Source organism: Rhinopithecus roxellana, chromosome 9 (assembly GCF_007565055.1).
Source record: "Rhinopithecus roxellana isolate Shanxi Qingling chromosome 9, ASM756505v1, whole genome shotgun sequence".
Taxonomy (NCBI): Eukaryota; Metazoa; Chordata; class Mammalia; order Primates; family Cercopithecidae; genus Rhinopithecus; species Rhinopithecus roxellana.
The window spans coordinates 75453154-75475563 of record NC_044557.1 but is presented as its reverse complement, the minus strand read 5'-3'; the positions used below and the strand labels follow the sequence as shown (position 1 = coordinate 75475563).

At 34.1% G+C, this 22410-nt stretch overlaps 1 long non-coding RNA gene across 1 annotated transcript in view; it reads left to right on the top strand.

Moving 5' to 3' along the window:
- LOC104657131 overlaps nt 1-22410 on the top strand; it is a 140123-nt gene that overhangs the window by 33826 nt on the left and 83887 nt on the right. The gene's annotated exons all lie outside the window — the stretch shown is intronic.

Here is a 22410-nt window from a genome sequence, read left to right as displayed (position 1 = left end):
TTTTTTTGTTATTTTTTTAAATATTGTTTTAATTACATAAGAAAAATCAGCAGAAACAAAGCTTCCAGATGAAAGTGGAAAAACTTAAAGACACAAAAATTACCAAAAAAATTACACAAGAAACAATAATTTGTACTTTGTAAAAATGCTAATACATAGTGAGATGTTTATAAAGATACATATATGTATTTATTTAATATAATATTATACATAATATAATGTATGTATCATTCTATGTTTTATGTAGAATAGCAGAAATAAAAAGTCATAAAGAACATTGGAAGGTAAAGTTGATTAAATATCAAAGAAAGTAATAAATATCAAAGAAAGTAATAAACTCAAAAAACAGAGAGCTGTATTATGATAAAAAGAGAGAAAGTTAGTTAACCTATAGGACACTTTCTGAATGTAGAAGAGAAGACAGTAAAATAGAGCAGAGGAATAAATAAAAAATTTTAAATGAATAGTTCAATAAAATTTCCCAAGATTAGAAAGTAATAATGTTCATAATGGAAAGGCTCACCCAGCAAGATGAATTCCCAGCAAGATGAATAAAGATGCACACCAACATTTGTCATAATAAATTATCAGAGCACCAGAGAAAAATAGATGTATACAAAGGGTCCAGAGAGAAATGAACTGAAAATCAACAAATAAGAAAAACAGTATTCTCTACAAAGAAAAAATAAAAATGGCATTGGGCATCTTGACAGTAATGTTAAAAGACAGAAGCAATGTGAGCAAAGCCTTCAAAATTATGAAAAAGAATTATGTCCTGCCTAGAATTCCTACTTTCAGCCAAACTCTAAATATCTAAAACAAGAGTAGAATAAAAATCTAATGAGATATGCATCATTGTAATAAATTGCTTTTCCATCTATTTATGTGGCAAATCCACTGGGAGATGTGTTGCATACCCAGCGTGCTGTAGTACACCAAGAAAAAAGACACAAATCTCAAGAAATAAAGACTTCCGTTTTTTCCACACCCTTGTTAACACTTACGTCTTGTGTTTTTGAAAACTGCTATTGTAAGGGGAATGAGGTGATAGCATATAGTGGTTTTGATTTGCATTTCCCTGATAATTAGTGATGTCACGCATCTTTTCATCTTGCCACAGAGGGAAAGTTGGTGACTATATGAAATGATGGACATGTTAATTTGTTTCACTATTGTAAGAATTTTATCTATCTGTATATAGATATATAGAAAGCCATGGATATATATGTATGTATACATATACATATATGTATATATATAAATGTGTGTATGTACATATCTCATAACATCATGTTGTATGCTTAAATATAAATAAATTTGTTTAAAAAAATTAATAATAGAAGCACTCATAATCTTAAAAAATAACCAAGATATCTGAGATCCAGGAAACATTTTCGAAAGAGGTTTAGAGAATTCTATGCATGAGGATTAAGGGAAGTGCCAGGATGCCTGCTGTGTGAAGCCACCGTGAGCAAACACTGCAAACTGGGAAGGGAAAAAACCATTACTGTGGAGGGCAGAGGTCAATGTGGTAGAGAAAGGACTATGGATGATGACATCATAAGGTGCTCAATTCATGTGGAATGGAGATTCAGATCTACAGCAAGTAATTGCAAAGAATCTGTGAAAGGTTCATATAAAAATAAGTCTAAGGAAAGCAAGTAGGCACATATTAACTCTAGAAAACCACAAAGCTAAGCAAAAGTTAGCCTAGATGTGTACAATTTAGTCTTATTTTCTTTTGTCTATATCTGGTAATTTCTATCTAATTTTTATTTAAAAAATAGCTGTTCCTTTTGCCTTATTCAGCATTTTAAATTTAAGGTATAATTATCAATTCATCTTATTACTTGTTTCAAAATGCAGTTTAATGTTTCTTGAGATATTCTTTGTGCCTCCATATATCAAGTTTGGAAAACATTCTATAGATGATATATGCACATTATTTTGTTAAGTTTATCAATTGAAATATAATGGACATGTTGACATATTTGAGATTTTTGTGTTTTTATATACGTATACTATTATGATTGTATACTATTATAGATAATTAAAATAAAATGTCTTACCACCTATTAAATAAGCCTTATGTATTTTAATAATTTAGAATTTACATGTTTATATTGTGCCTACTGTATCTCTCCATGATAGTAGTAATAGAAGAAACAGTAATACTGATTTCAAGAAATAATTTAAAAATTTATGTTGGAAATTGATCTATGTAATAAGCTCATTTAATGCTCAAAACAATAAGCATTATAATTTTCCCCTTTGATATAAAGATGAAGAAACAAATAAACATAAAGTTTAAGTTACTTTATTAAAGTTTTACAGATAAGTGTCAGACAAGAATCCTAACCCAAGTAATCTCCTTCTACAGTTCATGTCTTTAAGCACATTCTATTTTTGCTTAAAAAGTACAGTTTAGCACTCTAGATTGACCAGTTTATTTGTACTTACATTATGGTATTCACTTTCTACTGTATTGTAAAATATTACTAATCACAGTACAAGATTATCCCAAAAGTAGTACCACTCAATTTTTAAAATTTTATTGATATCGATTGTTTTTAAATTTAGAATATAATGCTGTTAAGCAAAGTATGTGTTTTTGACCTTCACATACAAATAACCCTCAGCATTTACTGTTAATAAAGCCTGTATAAATATAGCCTATATAAATATTATATGCAGATATAAAAACTGTGTTTATGTTTAATAGTACAGCTTTATTGAAATATAATTTACAAACAGTACATTCTCACTCAGTATGGTTGACAGATTTTCAAAAACTTGTCTTTCAGTAAAAAAAGACATAAAAGGAAACCAATTTGGGTATCTACCGTAGGCTAATTGATGTAAGCAAGAATTAAATTCCTAAGGCATATTTCTGGTCACAAAAATATCATCATACTTCTAAATAAAGACTGAAACATTACTAATATCAAACATTGAAATATGAGCTACACATGTATTTAAGAAAGATTAATAAAAACAAGACAATTGCTGGGCGCTGTGGCTCACGCCTGTGATCCCAGCACTTTGGGAGGCCGAGGCGGGTGGATCACGAGGTCAAGAGATCGAGGCTATCCTGGCCAACATGGTGAAACCCGTCTCTGCTAAAAATAAAAAAAAATTAGCTGGGCGTGGTGGCGGGCGCCTGTAGTCCCAGCTACTTGGGAGACTGAGGCAGAGAATCACTTGAAACCGGGGAGGTGGAGGTTGCAGTGAGGCAAGATTGCGCCATTGCACTCCAGCTGGAGACAGAGTGAGACTCCGTCTCAAAAAAAAAAAAAAAAAAAAAAAAAAAAAGACAATTATGTACCCAATTATTCCAGTTCAGGGTCAAGGGTGGCCAGAGTCTACCTCTGCAGCTTAGGGTACAATGTGGGAACCCATTCTAACAGAATGCCATTCCACCTCAGGGTGCACAGACACACACATACACACACGTGCACACATGCACACACACTCACCATACTGGGACTATTTAGACTTGCCAATTAACCTAATGTGCACATCTTAAGATGTGGGAGGAAACTGGAGTTCTCAAAGAAAATCCACAAAGACATGGGAGAACGTGTAAAGTCCACACAGAGGTCCCACTGAAAATCAGTTATGTTATTAGAGGACCTGCTGTATATCCACTCATTCAAAATGCACAATTCAATGTTTTTTAGTATATCCATGGATATGTGCAACTATCATCACATTGTGACATCTTCATTGTCTTATACAGAGACTCTGTGCATATTAGCAGAGACATCCTTCTTCCCCAAACCCCTCTAGCTCTAGGCAACCACCATTCTATTTCCTGTCTCTATAAATTTGCATATTTTGCACATTTCATGTAAATGTAATCATACAGTAGGTGGTCTTTGTGACTGGCTTCTTTCACTTAGCATGATGTTTTCAATGTTCATCTAGGAAGCAGAATGTATCAGTTCTTTATTTCAATTGCTGAATAATTTTTCATTGTATGGATCCACCACACTTTATTTATATATTCATCACTTAATGAATATTTGAGTTATTACTTTTTATTATAAATAATACTGCTGTAAATATCCTTGCACGTGTTTTTGTGTGAACATATGCTTTCATTTCTCTTGCGTTGATGCTAAGGAGTGGAATTGGTGGATCATAAGGTAATTCAATGTTTAAAATTGTGAGAAAATTTAAGACTCTTTTTCCAAAGTTCTGTACCATTTTACATTCCTCACTGCACTTTATGAAGGTTCCAACTTTTAAACATCTTTTAAAATGCTTATTTTCCATCTTTTAAAATTATAATTATTCCTTTTTTTTGAGATAAGGTTCTACCCAAGGTAGTGTGTGCAGTGGTGTAATCCCAGCTCACTGCAACCTCAAACTTGAGGGCTCAAGCGAGCTTCCCACCTCAGCCTCCCAAGTAGCTAGGACTACAGGCAGGTGCACACCATTATGCCAGGCTGATTTTTTTATGTTTAGTATTGTTCTTTTTTAGATACAAGGTCTCACTATGTTGCTCAGGGTGGTCTCAGACTCGTGGTCTCAAGTGATCCTCCCACCTCAGCCTCCCAAAGTGCTGGGATTACAGGCATGAATAACTGCACCTGGCCAGTGACAATCATTCTATTGGCTGCAATAGATGCTGACACCATATTTGTATAGCATTCTGGACTATGAGCCAATTAAACCTCTCTGCATTATAAATTACCCAGCCTCATATATTTCTTTATAGCAATGAAAGAAAGGCCTAACACATCACCAGTACTGTGGATCTTCACTGCTGTGTTTTAAACCTTTATATTCAAATATAATATCTTTAAATTGAAGCCTTACAAAATTTTCTAACTAGGTAACTACTAGTAGCTTGTATATATAAGGGTAAAGCTAAAGTTGTGTGTTTATTTGATAGTAATGATATTTCATATTTATGTATGTATGTATACATGTATGCATTTGTTTTATTTGTTTTTGAGATGGAGTCTTTCTCTGTTGCCCAGGCTAGAGCGGAGTGGTGTGATCTCAGCTCACTGCAATCTCCATCTCCCAGGTTCAAGTGATTCTCCTGCCTCAGCCTCCCGAGCAGCTGGGACTACAGGCACATGCCACCAAGCCTGACTCATTTTTGTATTTTTAATACAGACCAGTTTTCACCATGTTGGCCAGGCTGGTCTCGAACTCCGGACCTCAAGTGATCCACTTGCCCTGGCCTCCCAAAGTGCTCAGATTACAACCATGAGCCACCGCACACAGCCCACATTTATGCGATAGTATTTGTTTTTTAATATTTGGTGTCACTTTTCCTAAAATTACTTAGTAAAAAATTAACTAGCTCAGTATTATAAATGTACCATATATAAATTTGAAAGCAGTAAAATAGAGGCTGAAAGGTCTTTGAATATAAATGGCAGTATAAATATATGGAATACAATAATGAAGAGTAAAGAATGTGAAATGACATAATAATCAGACGGAGAGAACAAATATTATAGCTAGGCCATAACAGAGTTAATCTTCACTTTCTGATTTCACTGTTTCACAAGATATAACTATTGCTTTCTTTTTAAAATATAGCCTAAAATCAATGGAAAACAATCAGTGAAAATAACACAGAATGATCGCTAACCAGTTCTATTAGACTCCCTTGATACAAATTATTAAAAGTCAAATTGAATACACAACAGGTATGATTAACTCTTGCAGAAATGAAAAAATCAATCACCTCTGATTATTTTGTCATTGAACGGCCACCTATTTAAAATGTTTATATGTTTACCCCATCTAAACAGTTTTAAACATTTTTATGTTTACCCCATCTAAACAGTTTACTTCTTGAAATATGCATTATCTTCGTAGAGTATAGTAAGCACATAAAGCCACATAAAGTCGCTTATAGTAAGCACCCAATATGCATTAGTTCATTATATGTTGAAGTTTGGAAAATATGAAACATTGGCAGATAACTATACAATCATCCATTGGTAGGCATGATTTTGGAGATATAGAAGGAAATGATATTCTATGGGGCAAGTAGTAGTCCTCAGTGAGAATGAGAAATGACCAGAAGGAAATGAAATAATAACCTGGCTTCATCATTACCTTTTCATCATTATCCAGCCCTATGCTTATTAAGGTGGCACAGCATGTTGGTTAAGCATATAGTCTTCAGAATTATAGAATCTGAGATAAAATTTTCAGTCTGCCAGCTTCTCACTTTATGATCTTAACCTATAAAAGCCTCGGTGTATTTCTCTGTAAAATGAGTATAAAAATACTAACAGGAGTGCTTACAAAATTAAACATTTATAATGTTTGACATAAGGAGATAGTAAAATATAGATATTATCATTTTTCTGTCTACACACCATGTTATACTTTTACACATGTTATTGTAGCATTAGTATTAATTGATATATTTCATAATTCATTTTCTCAGCATTTTCTAGATAGCTAAGTGCCTCATTACATAGCAACATTTCACAACTAGACGAGTGGCATTTACACGTTAACATATATCCAAATTATTTTGAGGAACCATTAAAGCATAGATTTTTACTCTACTCTCAAGTTTATGATTCAATAGGTCTGGGTGGGGCCCGTATATTTTATTTTCAAAAATTTCTAGGTGATACTGATTCGGCTTGTCCAGGACCCACACTTTGAGAATCACTGCTCTCAGTAATAGAGTAAATTAATTGCTATGTTTAACATATTAACTTCCCGAGTCTAAAGTTGAATAGTATCTCCTTTTATCATATGCATCTAGATTTGTGTCTATCTTCAAATGTGAAAAACTTGCTCAGACTTCCTCTAGCATTTTTCTTTACCGTGACTTTAGAACCATCTCTGGAAGTTTTGAAGGTCACCATCTCTACTTCATTACAATATCTGTTTGAGATCATCCTCAACATATTATGTACCCTGTGAGTGAAAGTAGCCAATTTTTTTTTTTTTTTTTGTCACTTTGTCACCAGGCTGGAGTGCAGTGGCACTATCTTGGCTCATTGTAACCTCTACTTCCTGGATTCAACAATTCTCGTGCCTCAGCCTCTCAAGTAGCTGGGATTACAGGTGCCCACCTCCACACCCAGCTAATTTTTTTTATTATTATTATTTTTTGTATTTTTAGTAGAGACAGGGTTTCACCATCTTGGCCAGGATCGTCTTCATTTCTTGACCTCATGGTCTGCCCGTCTCCACCTCCCAAAGTGCTGAGATTACAGGCATGAGCCACAGCGACCGGCCAGCCAACAATTTTATAGTACTTACCATATGCCAAGAACTCCTCTGGACACTTTACATGAGTCACTAATGTAAGTCTCAAATGATCCAATGTGGTAAACACCAATATTGTCATTATTGTTTTGCATATGTGGTAACAGATAACATTTATTAGATTAATTGCCTAAGTTCACATAGTTCATATAATAGCAAATAAATCTGAATTCAGCCAATCAGTTTCCAGGGCACATTTTTTTTTTAGTTATATTATAAAATATCTCAATTTATAATGTTGATCTAAATTATTTTATGCCACCTACTCTTTCATATTTGGTTTACTTAGTTAAAAACAACAATTGGATTAGGAAATGATTTGAAACATACCTAGTAACTCTTTATAATATAGATTCCCTTTTTTTCAGCAACTTCTTTTTGAAGAGTTTCAATTTATTTGTTTTATATGTATGTAAGTTTTTATGTTTTTATGTATTTGCCAGAAAATTTCAAAGTCTAGCAGATTAAAAATATATTGTTAAAGGCTAAAAGAATACAGTAACATTTTTATTGTAATTATAATTAGTAAATTTTAAAAATTATTATGCCAAAATATGTATTGCATATCTCAAAATGGCACCTAGTAAATATCCCCACTTTTATATCCAGAAAAACAGGAGAAAGCAAAGAGGGACAGATATTAACTTTATTTACTACAAAGCCTAATATGGAGGTTACAAGTATGCTATCAAACAAATAATTCTACTAACTGAAGCTCTGAATTAAGCAGATTTAGTAATCACGATATAACTGAATGAGGGCGTTTCTCATCATATTCAAGCTCAGAGCTCACGCTTTGGACAAACTATGCCTAAGGAAAAGAAGGGCATTACAGTGTTAAGCGTTGCTTTTTAATCATTTTCAAATTTTACTTTGTGAAATTAATTAAAGCGGGTTGAAATTAGAAGAAAACATGGGAGAAAAGCTTTTTTCTTTTTTCTTTTTTCTTTTTTTTTTTTTGATACAGAGTCTCGCTCTGTCACCCAGGCTGGAGTGTACCATGGTGCAATCACGGCTCATTGTAGCTTGAAGCTCCTGGGCCCAAGCAATACTCCTACCTCAGCCTCCCCAATACCTGGGACCACAGGCACAAGCCACCACACCTGGCTATGCTTTATTTTTATTTTATTTTAGTTTTTAAAAATTTTGTAGAGATGGGGTCTCCCTGTGTTGCCCAGGTTGGTCATGAACTCCTGGGGTCAAGCAATCCTTTAGCCTCAGCCTCCCAAATTGTTGGGATTACACGTGTGAGCCACCTTGCCCAACTGTGAAAAACTTATGGACATTGGTCTGGGCAATGATTTATTAGATATGACATCAAAAGGATAGGTCACGAAAGCAGAAATAAGTAGAACTACATCAACCTAAATAGCTGCTGCACAGCAAAGGAAACAACCAGCAAAGTGAAAAGACAATCCAAGGAATCGGAAAGAATATCTGCAAACTATATGCCTAATAAGAGGTTAATTTCCAAAATAAAGAATCATGGGAATTAATTAATTAAAAACTTGATTAAAAATGGGCAAAAGACTTGAATGGACATTCCTCAAGAGCAGAGATACAAATAGCCAACAGGTATATGAGAAAATGCTCACCATAATTAACTACTGAGAAAATGCAAATTAAAACTAAAATGAGATTCACCTCACACCTAGAATGGCTATCAGAAAAAGAAAGGATTATAAGTTTTGGTGAGGATGTGGAGAAGAGAATGCTTGCACACTGTTGGTGGGAATGTAAACCAGTGCAGTCATTATGGAAAACAATGTGGAGGTTTCCCAAAAAATTAGAAATAAAATTACCATATGACCACACAATCCCACCACTGGGTATATATTCAAAACAATCATTATGGGAGATAGATATCTGCACTCCCATATTTATTGCAGCATTATTGAGAGTAGCCAAGATACTAAATCAAACTAAGTGTCCATCAATGGATGAATTTAAAAAATGTGCATACACGCACCCACACACACACTTTAGCCATAAAAAAGGAGAAATCCTATTATTTGTGACAACATGGATGAACCTAAAGGACATTATGTTAAGTGAAATAAACCAGTGAGAGAAAGACAAATACTGCATGATCTCACTTAAATTGGATCTTAAAAATTTTGATTATAGAAGTAGAGAGTAGAATGGTGGTTACCAGAGACTGGGGTAGTTGGAGGAGGTTGAGTTGGGGAGACCTTGGTCGAAAGATACAAAATTTCAGTTAGACAGGAGGAAGAATTTCAAGAGATTTACTGTACAACAGGGTGTCTATAGTAAATAACAATGTATTATTGTAGTATTATGATGTAACTCCCATAACCCTTGTTACAGTCTTTTGTTGTAATATTGGGTGTGTTAGGCCTCAAGGATAGGTCTCAGGAAACAGGATCTCTCTGACCTTTTCCTGACCTTTCACTTTCCTGAAGGCAGGACTCCTGCCTTTTTATTCTGGGTCTTAAATATCTCCCCACAGAGGTTCTCAACCTATACCCTGGGGGAAGAATTACTGACATTATGAAGCTTCTATAAAAATTCAGGAGGACTGGGTTCGAGGAGCTTCTGGATCTCTGAACACAGGGAAGTTCCTGGAGAGTGCTGCCCAGGGAGGCTATGGAAGCTCCATGCCCCTTCCCCCATACCTCTTCCTACACACCTCTTTGTATGTATCCTTTGCAATAGCCTTTATAGTCAGTCAGTAAATGTATAAATATTTCCCTGAATTATGTGAGCTGCTCCAGCAAATTAATGGAAACCAAAAAAGGAGTCATGGTGCTGGCAGTGGAAGAGATCCGCGTCACCGGCAGCATATCTGTGTGGGTCTGCAGCAATTTCAGCCTCCGCCTTTTCAGAAGAAAGAATTCGCTGAGGGGCATAAAGCAGAAAAGAGACCTAAGCAAATTCTAGAGGAGGAGTGGAAGTTTATTTAAAAGCTTTAGAACAGGAAAGAAAGGAAAGAAGAGATCCATGGGCACCTAAAGGTCAAAGACAGAAAAGGGCCTTTACCTTGGTCCTGGGACTTGGTAGGCTCACCTCTTTCTCATGATTCGTCCATTAGGGTGGGCTTTCTGCATGTGCAGTGCCCTCCTTACCCTTGTGAATTGAGCACGAACGGTTTGTTTAGGAAGTTGTATGCATTTCCATCTGGGCTTTCTTCCTTTTTCCAGTGGAGTACACCTGGAAGATCATAGTTTGCCATTTTTGTCTCTTAAGGTGTATGCCCGGGAAGTTGCTTCTCCCTGGGACTTGCCTTTAATTAACACTTTAATCTTAACAGGTGTGGACCATCAGGAACTGGCCTATTCCTCACACCAGCTGCCAATTTATCCCTTTTAGAGAGTCAGTGCAATAATTACCGAACCATCACCCAAGGTTCCTAGTGGGGTGGCAGGGAGCCCTCTCCCGCTCCATTCATGCCATTCTTGTTACCTGTAGTAATGGGAACCCCAGCTTGAAGCCAGTCAGTCAGATGTTGCAGAGGTCTGGGGTTACAATTTGCTGTCTGAGGGTGTCGGGCAATTTTAGGGACGGAGTCCCCAACATGTGGAATCTGTCACTATCTCCAGGTAGACTGTGTCAGAATTCAATTGGAGGACACCCAGCTGGTATCCACTGCTTGGTGCATGGGAAAACCCCACACACATTTGGCCACAGAAGTCTTCCTGTGTGTTGATGATTATTGTTGTGGTGACAAAGCAGAGGCAAACCATGGTTAGAAAGAGTTTTTCTGGATGTAATTATATTGTTGAAAAATGCAAAATAAGAGAATGTTAATTGTTCTCACCATAAAAATGAAACTATGTGAGGTAATGCATATATGAATTGGCTAGCTTTAGTCATTTCACAATTTATACACTCTTCCAAACATGTTGTACATGATACATATAATTTTATTAGTCAATTTGAAAATAAAAATAAAAAATAAGCAAATACTTAGATATTTCTCTAAAGAAAATATACAAATGGCCAACAGGTATATGAAAAGATGTTCAACATCATCAATTATCAGATAAATTCAAATCAAAACTAAAATGAGATATCACTCACACCTCTTAGAAAGGCAATTATAAAAAATAATGATAATAACCTCAAAGATTTCAAGTGTTAGCGCAAAATGAAAAAATTGGAATCCACAGTGGGAAAGTGGAAATTCCCACTGCTGGTTGGATGTGAAAGTTATAGCAAATATAAAAACAGAATGGAGATTCCTGAAAATTTCAAAATAGAACTGCCATATAATCCAGCAATGCCACTTCAAGGTATATATTCAAAATAATTGAAATCAGAATTTTGAAGTAATATATGCACTTCTATTTTTGTTAGCAGCAGTATTTATAATAGTCAAGACATGCAAACTTTCCAACTGTCTATCAACAAACAAAAGAATCAAAAAATGTGATAACAATGGAATATTATTCAGTCTTAAAAATGGTGAAAATTCTTATATTTTCAACAACATGGGTGAACCTGCAGGGTATTATGTTAAGTGAAATGAACCAGTCACAGAAGGACATATACTACATTATTCTACTCATATGAGATATCCAAAATGGTCAAACTCATCAGAAAATAAAATAGTAGTTGCTAGTTCTTGGGGCTGGAGCAAATAGGGACTTGTTATTCATTAAGTATAAAGTTTTAGTTATGGGTAATGAATAATTTCTAGAGATCTGCTATACAAATATTGTCTGTAGCTAACAACAGCATTGTGCACTTCACAATATGTGAAGATAGTGTATCTCATATTGAGAGAGATATACTTAACATGTATACCTCATGCATATGTTAATTAGCTAGCTTTAGTCACTCCACTATGTATATACACTTCCAAACATCATGTTGTACATGATACATGTAATTTTATAAATTGATTAATAACATGCACACACACCTGAATGCACACACACACATACACACACACAAAGACACAAGGAAATTTTGGGAGGCATTGTCTATTCTCTTGATTGTGGTGTCAGCATACATCCACACTCATCAAGTAGTACAGATTAACTATGTGCAGATCTTTTTCTGTCAATTACACTTCAATAACGCTGCTAAAAAAAGATGAGAATGCTTACTACTTGGAAAGATCCATTAAGAAGACAGACTAAGTAATGTTTCTATGATTATTCTATAGCTGTTTTCTTCATAACCCATTGGGCTTAATTATTAGGACCATGATCTACCAAAAATTAGGTCATCCCCTTTGTTATAAGTGATTAAAAGTTTTTCACACAAGTTTTCCTGAGACAACTACTCTCAAACCAACCCCTTCTCCTCTGAGACCACTGGAAAATGGTTAATATTTTGTTGTCTGAGGCTCTGAAATAGATCTGAATAATATTCTAATTAACTTTTATGCCAAACCTACTTTGCTCCAAGGCTAACAATCTATTTTCTACTTAATTATCCATCCCAAATTAGGTTTGGGCAGATTATACAACATAGCCTATCAGGAGGTATTCTATGAGTTTAAATATTTCATTAAGAAATCTAATAATAAAATTCATAAAGGCATTTAATAAAAAAACAACATTATAGACATATTATAAATTTGAAAATAAGCCCCTGAGTGGTATTAACTTTCCAGGGAAATAACAAAGTTCAAAGATTAAATCCTCCCACTAGTTAAATTTCAAAGGAATTCAAGTTTGAAATAAAAATATCCTGCCTTTATGTGCTGAAAATCCAAAGGAATTAAAACCTACCCCAATATTAAATTACTTTTTATTTTTTATTTTATTTATTTTTTTTTTGAGAAGGAGTCTCGCTCTGTCACCAAAATTACTTTTTATTTTAGCCAAATGGTTCTCCAAGTGTAGGTGGTGTCAGAATTCTGTCAGTAGCTCAAGAATGAGGTTTCTTTCACTGGAATTACTGCAGTTTCTAAGACACAGAGGTTGAATTAGCTTAATGCCAAGTCTTCAGGTATCGCATATTTTTATTTTACAGGGAAAAAATATTATGGAACTTACAAGCACCAAGGTTAAAAACACTGCAAGAGAAGGAAAATCTAGGCAAAACTATTTTACCATGCTAAATTTATCAGTGATGCCCAAGATGATAGCAAAAATTTAGTGATATTTGAGTAAGTGCCAATGCAGATTTTAGATTTCAACTACATATGCTTATCAACCAGTTAATGACTATTGTCTAATATCAACAATGTACGAGTTTGAATTCAACTAGGAATAATATCCTAGATAGACTTTTTGTTTAGCTTTATGTGTTTTCTATATCTGGGCTGAAAATGTGCTTAAAACTTTAGGGTTCACAAGGACTGCCTCCTAGGAGTGGCTTTCAGTGAACGTTCACATGCCTTTAAGTTGCAAACAGCATTTAGGAGAAATCTGAACTGAAGCTGGTATTTATAAATCTGCATTTTAAGCCCTTATGACCTACAGAGAACCAGTAACTAGTTCTAATACCAGCATGTAGAACTAGTTTACTACTAATACTGCCTTCTCCTTGAGGTACTACCTTTCTTCTCTTTAGATTTTCACATTTTTATAGGTAAGCTTACATGTTTATGTATTTAAATGTTGGCAGCTTGAAATTAACCATTTTCCCCCTACACATGATCCCATAGACAAGTTATATGAACTTAAGGTTAATGCTTTAATATGTCCTTATCTATTTGTGTCTAAAAGAATTTAGAGAAGTAGGTCGAATTTTATCTACCTAACCTCACACTAATAATTTTTTGACAGTGATCTGTAATTCACTCAGAACTCATCAGTTAAGTAGTTTAAAAGGTCAAAAGGCTATATTATTCCAAAAATAAAATCTTTGCTTCAGCCATGCCTACTTAAAAATATGTGTGCCTGTGTAGAGAGATCTAGCAGCTTGCATTTTGAAGTTGCATGTCTCTGCAAAAGGCCGTGCAGTCTAGTATTTTGGCGAAGTTTATCCAGCTAATATTTGCTACCTTGACACTACTATAGCAGTCTACTGAATTTATCTACAAATTTTCCATGCCTGATCATGCAGTCCTGCATTTGCAGTGACTCACCAGTGGATAATCCCACTACAAACAGGAGTCAAAATGCCATGCGGTTTCTTCTTTGGTCAGAGCAGTTTTAAATCATCTAACTGCTGAAACAACCTGTCCAGTCACACATTAGCCAGTAAAAATGGATAAGTTTGAAATGCTTTCTTCATATATTAAAATCTTAGATCTCTGTACCCTGAATCATCACAAGACTTTTGGCATGTTATTTTGGTCTGAAATTATATTCCTGGCTTTATTTATTTCCATTTCTAATCAATGTCCAATTGTTGAGGACTTTAGCAACCCAAATACAATCCCCTCCTTAAGCAAGGTGAGAAAAAATAAATACCTGATGATGGTATCAATATTGCTCTTATTGCTAATAATAGCTTAATCGTTCATGTTGTTTTGTAGATCAAAATAGGTCCACTAACAGAACTCAAGATTGAAAAGGGTTTATCCACCTAGACACACAGAGGCAATGTGGTGCAAAGTATGCCTTTATAGTAGAGAAGTGTGTGTTCTGTGGAGGACAAGGGAAAACTGTCTTTCAAAAGAGACACAGACATAGCTTAGCTCAAGATACCCAGTTTATTTTCTTGACTTTTTACAAAAAACAAACAATACCACCTTCTTTTAAATAGATTGAGTAAGGGAAAGCTTTCCCTTAGGATCAATAACGGATTTAGGCGGCAGTACAGGTCAGGTGTGTTGCTTATACTTTAGTAAAATGATGAAAATCATATCCTTATAAAAACTTATAAACTAGAATGTGCTACAACTTTAGATTTCAGATACTATTTAATGCAAAGGCAATTATTAACTACATCAATTTTCTACATTTTAAAAGAAAATTTGTTAAACCATAGGCTAATTTATTTCATTAACTATGTTTATAAATCAATGCAAGTATTTTAAAACAGTCAAGATTGTATATTTAGTTCTACAAGTGGATTCAAACATAGATACACCGATGATTTTAATTTCTAGGAGGTGGATGGGGGCTTGGAGAAATAATTATTGTTGTTCACAACTTAAGTATAAATAATAAATAAACATAATTTGATGAAGAATGGCTAACTCCACCTTGGAAGAGATGCTTAATCGTTTACCCTCATTTCAAAGCCTAAGTATTTTTTATTGATATTTATGAAATCTTAAAAATGAATAGAAACCATTTTCTTTTTATTTATGTTGATAAAATAAATATATTATTCTATTTTAAAGGTATACCTTAACTATATGACAAAATGATATGTTAGGTCTGCCTAAATACTAGAAAAGTTCATTTGTGTGGTTAGCCGTTGGAACCAAATGGAACATCAGAAATCATTCTGGGCCGGGCGCGGTGGCTCAAGCCTGTAATCCCAGCACTTTGGGAGGCCGAGACGGGCGGATCACGAGGTCAGGAGATCGAGACCATCCTGGCTAACACGGTGAAACCCCGTCTCTACTAAAAATACAAAAAAACTAGCCGGGCGAGGTGGCGGGCGCCTGTAGTCCCAGCTACTCGGGAGGCTGAGGCAGGAGAATGGCGGGAACCCGGGAGGCGGAGCTTGCAGTGAGCTGAGATCTGGCCACTGCACTCCAGTCCGGGCGACAGAGCGAGACTCCGCCTCAAAAAAAAAAAAAAAAAAAAAAAAAAAAAAAAAAAAAAAAAAAAAAAAAAAGAAATCATTCTGAACTCTTCTGAACTGGCGTATGAGTTAAGTCTCACAGCAAAGTATGTGGCAATATTTAGATAATACTCTGTTCTTCTGACTTCTGTTTCACTATCTTTTGTCTGTATCAAATTGCCTGTCCCTTTTGAACTACTATTGCCATATACAAGATAATTTAAATTAGCTCTGGACAAATCACATTTAATGATTTGTTTACGCATACTAATATTCTCAAATAGACTCAGTCTAGGGACAATCCTGGAGTCCTTATGAGTATTAGGAGTTTGGCTGACAGCAAACACTATCCCACAGTTCAGTTACAGAAAATGCATTGAGTCTTGTTTTCTCTAAATGATGCAGCTCAGGAAATAGTGATAGCCTGAGTTAATTAAGGATTGAGTATTAACATTAGCTTCAGTGTAGATATACTTATTATTGCTTTCAGTGGAAAAAAATCTGCACTTAATTCATTTATTGACATAACATAATATTTTAGGAAACAAGATGTCATACTTGTTACTGTTAGAATAATTCTCATTTAAGATAGTATATAAAATTGAAGGTTAATGATGTGGCAACAAATAAAATAAGCCAGACAAGTCCCAGATTATCATACAAACATGCAGAAGAGTGTGTACCATAACAGCTCTGGTCTAGATAAGGGATCAATATTCTTCTTTCTATTATTTCTATTTTCAGAATTAGAGGCTGATAACTCTCTGCTTCATTACTCTCAAAATTACAATATTAGGAAGGAAACCTGATTTCTAAGACACATTTTTATTAAATACATCTACAATAAAATATGAATTCTTTTTCATTGGGGTAATACATCAAAACTTCAAGAACCAAAATGTATAAACATGTGGCATTATGTAACTGCCACTTTGTTAATTTATTCAAGCAACAATTATTTACTGAGTAATGCATCAATCAATGTCCACAAACAAGACCAACAAGACAACAAGGAAACAAGAAACATTCTAGGTATTTTATACTGAAGTATTTTATACAGAGAATTGTATAGTTGACACAAGAGCTGAGAAGACAAATAAGAGATGATGAAGTAACATAAAGAACAGCAACTGGGAGGACAAGTATCACACAGAGTAGGGCAGATATAGGGAAAAATCCATTTGCGAAGGCACTAGAGAATTAAGAATACCATGATGGTTAGTCTTCCAACAGTGCCTCCCTTGGTTGAAACCACATGGTAACCATTGAGCAGAAGAACCTAGGAGATACAGTTTTCAGAACAGCAAGGTATGAATTGGAATACAAATCATGCAAACAGGCACATGTGCCAACTATGTACCAAGCATTCTTCTGGGAGGCAGGAATTCAGAAATAAACAAAACTGACCCAAATCCTTGTTCTCGGGGAGGTTTATAGGTGGGTTTATAGGTAATACTTAATATCTACGTTGCTCATAATTACTATAAATAATCCAATATAATTTAAATACACCAGTCCAGTAAGCCTCATAAAATATCTATAGGAGAGTATTATTATTGCTCTCATTTAGATAAGAAATAAAAAGGCCAAGAGGTTAATACCTGAGATCCCAATGCTTGCAGTGCCATAGCCAAGATTTAAACCAAACATTCTGGCTCAGAGTACATTCTCTTTAATCCTGTTCCATCCTACATTTTTATATCTTATACTTTCTATCTTTTCTTTATACCATAAATAATGATAATTACAATTATAACATTTAGAACTTTTTAAAGTTTTAAAATGTTTACATACAGATATCTAAAATTTTGAATAGCAAGTATAAATTTGTCCACTATTGTAAAAAATATAAACACATTTTTCTTGCTTCTTGAACATAATAAAAGCGTACTAATATTTTTTGAGAAGAAACTTTATAACTTCTAGGTAATATTTCCATGCCTCAGTTTTTAAGGTTTTCAGTTGGTGAGACAGGGAATCAGAATCAGAAAACAATGTTGTAATTAAATTTCACATAGAGGTAGGTGACAGCATAAGGGCAGTGGGTACTTCTGAATATAACAAGAATTTATCCTACTTTACAATCTCCTCATGGCCACACAAAATCACAGAAAGAGACTAAAAATACTAGTAGGGTTTTCTAAATAAATGAATATATTATCTCTAATACTTGCTACCAAGTAAGAGAAGAATTATTTCTGAGTCTAGGCTGTGGTTTCCTATATAAATGTGAAAGCATTTTTAAGGGAAGTAGGTTTTACCCCTTTCCCCCTTATGTTTTCAGCAGATCAGAGGCAGCATTTGTAGAAATGTCATTTATTGTACTTTACTTCATATAGAACAATAAAACCCAAATGTCTCCTCATGAGGGCTGAGGCACTATGATCGTAGTTCTTGTCCTCTGTCCATATTTCTTTTTCTTTTTATATTTTCCCATTTTTATTTATTGTTTTTAAGAAAGCCAGAATAACTGTGCCATGCCTCAAGTAGGTGGGACATTTGGCTTAAAATTATATAGTTTCAGGTCATAATGACTATGTGGTCTTTGATTTTTTTTAACTTCAAAACAATTCACATAGCTTAAAACAATTGAAATGTGAACTGATGACTTTGGGGAATCCTTGCTGCCCTTTGTAAAAGATGGATGCAATAGACATTTCTGCCTAGTGCATAGAACACTGACATCATGTAATTATAGCCATGCTAGGTAACAGCCCTTTAGTCAGAACACTATTAGAAAAACCACACCCTGTTCTAGAAGGAATTGATTCTGCATGAATTATAGGATAAAATGGGAGGCTTGGGTTTGCAATTTGAACTCTTTTCTTCCTATTTCTATTTCTTAGCTAACAGGTTTACCTTTAAATATTATACACATTCAAAATTATTTCTTGTTCTAATTTCACACTAAATATAAAAATTAAATTTCTTAAAAATATTGAATTCCTAATTATACACCTACAGATTGTTACATAAAAGCCATTTTTTAAAGTTTATTCATCTGTTAGTGAAACTCTTCTTTTGTTAATATTAGGAGAAAGCCGAAGAGTAAAAAAGGAGAAAGAGGATTGCCAATGATAGTTGATTTGACATGAATCTGAGGCTTCTGTTGTTTCCTAAAAACAAATAGGTAGGTTGGGTCTCCAATCCATAATCACAAATTATTTAATGTAAAATTATATAAACATATGTTTGTATTTTAAATATTTGAGTGTATATAATTATGCTTTAATTAAAGTATATAGTAAAATATTTCTTGTAATTCTATAACAACATTTCACTCTTTATAGTAACACAAATGATAATCTGTAGTGTAACTGTAAATATTGCTGATAAGAACAAAAAAAACACATACATTAGAGACCTTAAAGCCTTAAATATGTTACCTTTATAAGAAGCCATCCTTAGAGACTACGCATTTGTTAAGATAACATAATCACGGAACTTAATTTCAAAATCGTCATGACAAACTTTAAGATGCATATAGAATTTAATAACTTTTTTAATGAGGGAAAATATTATAATATTTCTATAATGTAATGTCTAGTTAATGGTTATTAAATGTTAGAAACATTGTAAAAGTCAATATTAGGGAGCATGTCTTATATTACCCTTAAAATTTCATATTGCAAAGTAATTAAGGGCATTTCCCATTTAATGATTCACTAAGGCATGGTAATATACATTCTCTTTATTTTTTATAAGCAGAAGTGGCTACTGTCCTCAGGTTTAAACACCTCAGGACCATATTCTGCTTTGTAATGCCAGGGTGGACACTACCAACCACATTTCTGTTCCGCCGGCTGGCTCGAAAGGCCGGAGGGAGAAAAGACACCTTCTCCTTTCTGTTTTCTTTCTGTTGATTTTTCCTTTTCTAGTTGTTTCCCATTTTATTCACTATCATAGTGACAATTTGTTTCAGTAAGAACATGATTTCATGTGTTTGTTTTTTCATTTGTTTTTTTAATTTCAGCACTCTCAAAACCATTTCTATCTTACACCTTCAGAGAAGCCAGCCTTCATTAAAGACTGAATGAAGTAAAATAAAGACTTAATATGCTAATACTTAAAATAGGAGGAACCTCTGTTGAGCTCCAAGACATGGCACCAGCTGAATAGTGCCTTCTGATCAGGATCTAAGTTCCAGCTTCAATTGTCGACTCCTCTAACCTTTTAAGTTTTAATTTTCTCAACTTCTTCCCTTTGTTTCATCAGCACTAGGTAGGTAGCTGCAGTCTGCTGTTGCTATCTTCATATACCTTAATATTCCTTTTTCTGCCTCGTCTTAAATGACAATTGTCAACTATTCTCCCATCCTTATGTATTTTTTGCAACTCTCTCCATGCAGTACAGTTTACTTCCCTTCTCCTTGAATCCTAGTTGACATTGCAACTTGCTTTGGCGAATAAGCACGGGACAGAAATGAGATCTACCAACTTTTTATTGCTCTCTTTGAGTTCTGTGCCACCATGTAAGAAGAAGTATAACTTATGCTGCTTCTAGTGAAGTTGAGCCTCATCCAGATGTTTCAGCTACCGTAACTAAGGCACCAGACATGTGGGTGAGCCATTTGGATTTTCTATCCTCATCCCCGGCTGAGCTCCCAGGGCAATGGAACTGCATAAGTTGGACCATTTGGAATAGAAGGACTGCCCAGATGATTCCAGTCAGCCAAGGATCATAAGAATCCTGAGTAATAATATGTCATGATTGTCTTAAGCAACTAAATGAAAACGTAGTTGTATACAAAGCAGTATATAACTACAAAAGCCTTGAGTTCGAGAGCTAGTTTAACTTTATAGTAACTATTCCATTGAAAATCTCTGGTCTGTGGTTTCTGTCTCCTGATTGGATCTTGACAGATCCAAACATAAATGCTGAAACCAATAAAATAATTTGGTCTAATGTTATATGTTTTACTAATGTTTTCACATGTTAAACAGGCTAATACATTTTGAAAACAATCTTAATTCCAATATATTAAGAACATAACTATAACAAGAATTAGTTTATCAGAAAAAAATTAAAAAATTAAACAATATTGTAATGTGATACTCTAATAGCTACTATTGAAATAGTAAATTTTATTGAAGGTAATGTTTAATATTTAACAGTGCAGCTATTAACTATCTTCTCAATCTATCAGGCCATTGATAATAATATCAAATAGAATCCAATTCAGGTTATTTTATATATTGTCATCGCAGGAAGTTAATATTATGTTAATGATGAATGTAACTATTATAGGTGACTAATGACATTTGTGATTATAGGATCAAATATCAATTATGTTAACCTGAGGTGTCATAAGTGGATGATAATTATGACAGTGAATAAAAGAGTTATAAGTTATTGGTAGTTATGAGTTATTGGGTAAATTATAACTATAATGAGTTTTAAATATTGGGTTTGAAATTTCATTTACATCATTAGATCAATGAGAAATAATATTAGAGACTCTGTAATTGAATAAGGTCATAAGACTTCTCCAGCCAAAGCATTTCAACAGAACAGCATATGACTTTAAAGGAGATTTTCACAGCCAGGTACAGGAGCCTGAGGTGGGAAGACTGCTTGAGGTCAGAGTTCAAGGCTTCAGTGTGCTGTAAATAGGCCCTGCACTCAAACATGGGCAACACAACAAGACCCTTTCTCTAATATATATATATATATATATATATATATATATATATATATATATATATATATATATAATGAAAAAGACTTTCTTCCACAGACAGACCTAAGCAGGTTTTAATATAATATTTGGGATCAGGTAATCCTAAGACCATGAAGACAGAGAAAAGATGTTCCCCTAAACCATGTAATTCATATAATATCAGGACATTCTCTAAAGGCAGAATTTTAGTATATCAAACTGGATAGCAGACTATCACATCTGAAATAATGAGTATTTGAACATGCAAAAATGGAGAAAATATGACTCCCTGAACTTTATCCTCGTAAGTCTTTAATAATCAGTCCTCAATCTGGGGGTCGGGGAAGAGTTGTACTAACCCCTTGTAAAAACAAGAGTATAACCTTACTTTTTTTTTCCTTTTAGTGAAATTTCCCTAATATCCCCTGGCAAAATAATTGAAATGCTTCCTCTTGCTATGATCTTAACCTGTATATATTAGGATCTAATTTATACTCTTGTTCAAATATGTTATATTGCTTGAAATAAGTTTCTATGCCTATTTTCTTTGCAACAACCTAAAACCACAAACACAAATTTTTCTACAATAAGAATGATATTAAATTTCTGAAGAGCAAGGGAGGTGGGTAGTTAGGAATAGCTGGTAAAAGAGAGAAAAAACAATTTCCATCTGCAAAATAAAATAACATTGCTGAAAAATATGTGCCCATGGATAGGTAATTGGACCAAACACATAGTGGACAAAAAAGCTATTAAAACATTGTTTAGTTATCTGTATAACTATTTGACTGAAAATCCTGCACCTGAGAGAAAACATCACAAACAATCATGTATTTTCGTGAAAGTCATTTAACTGACATTTACATAGTACCTACTCTCTGCTAGTT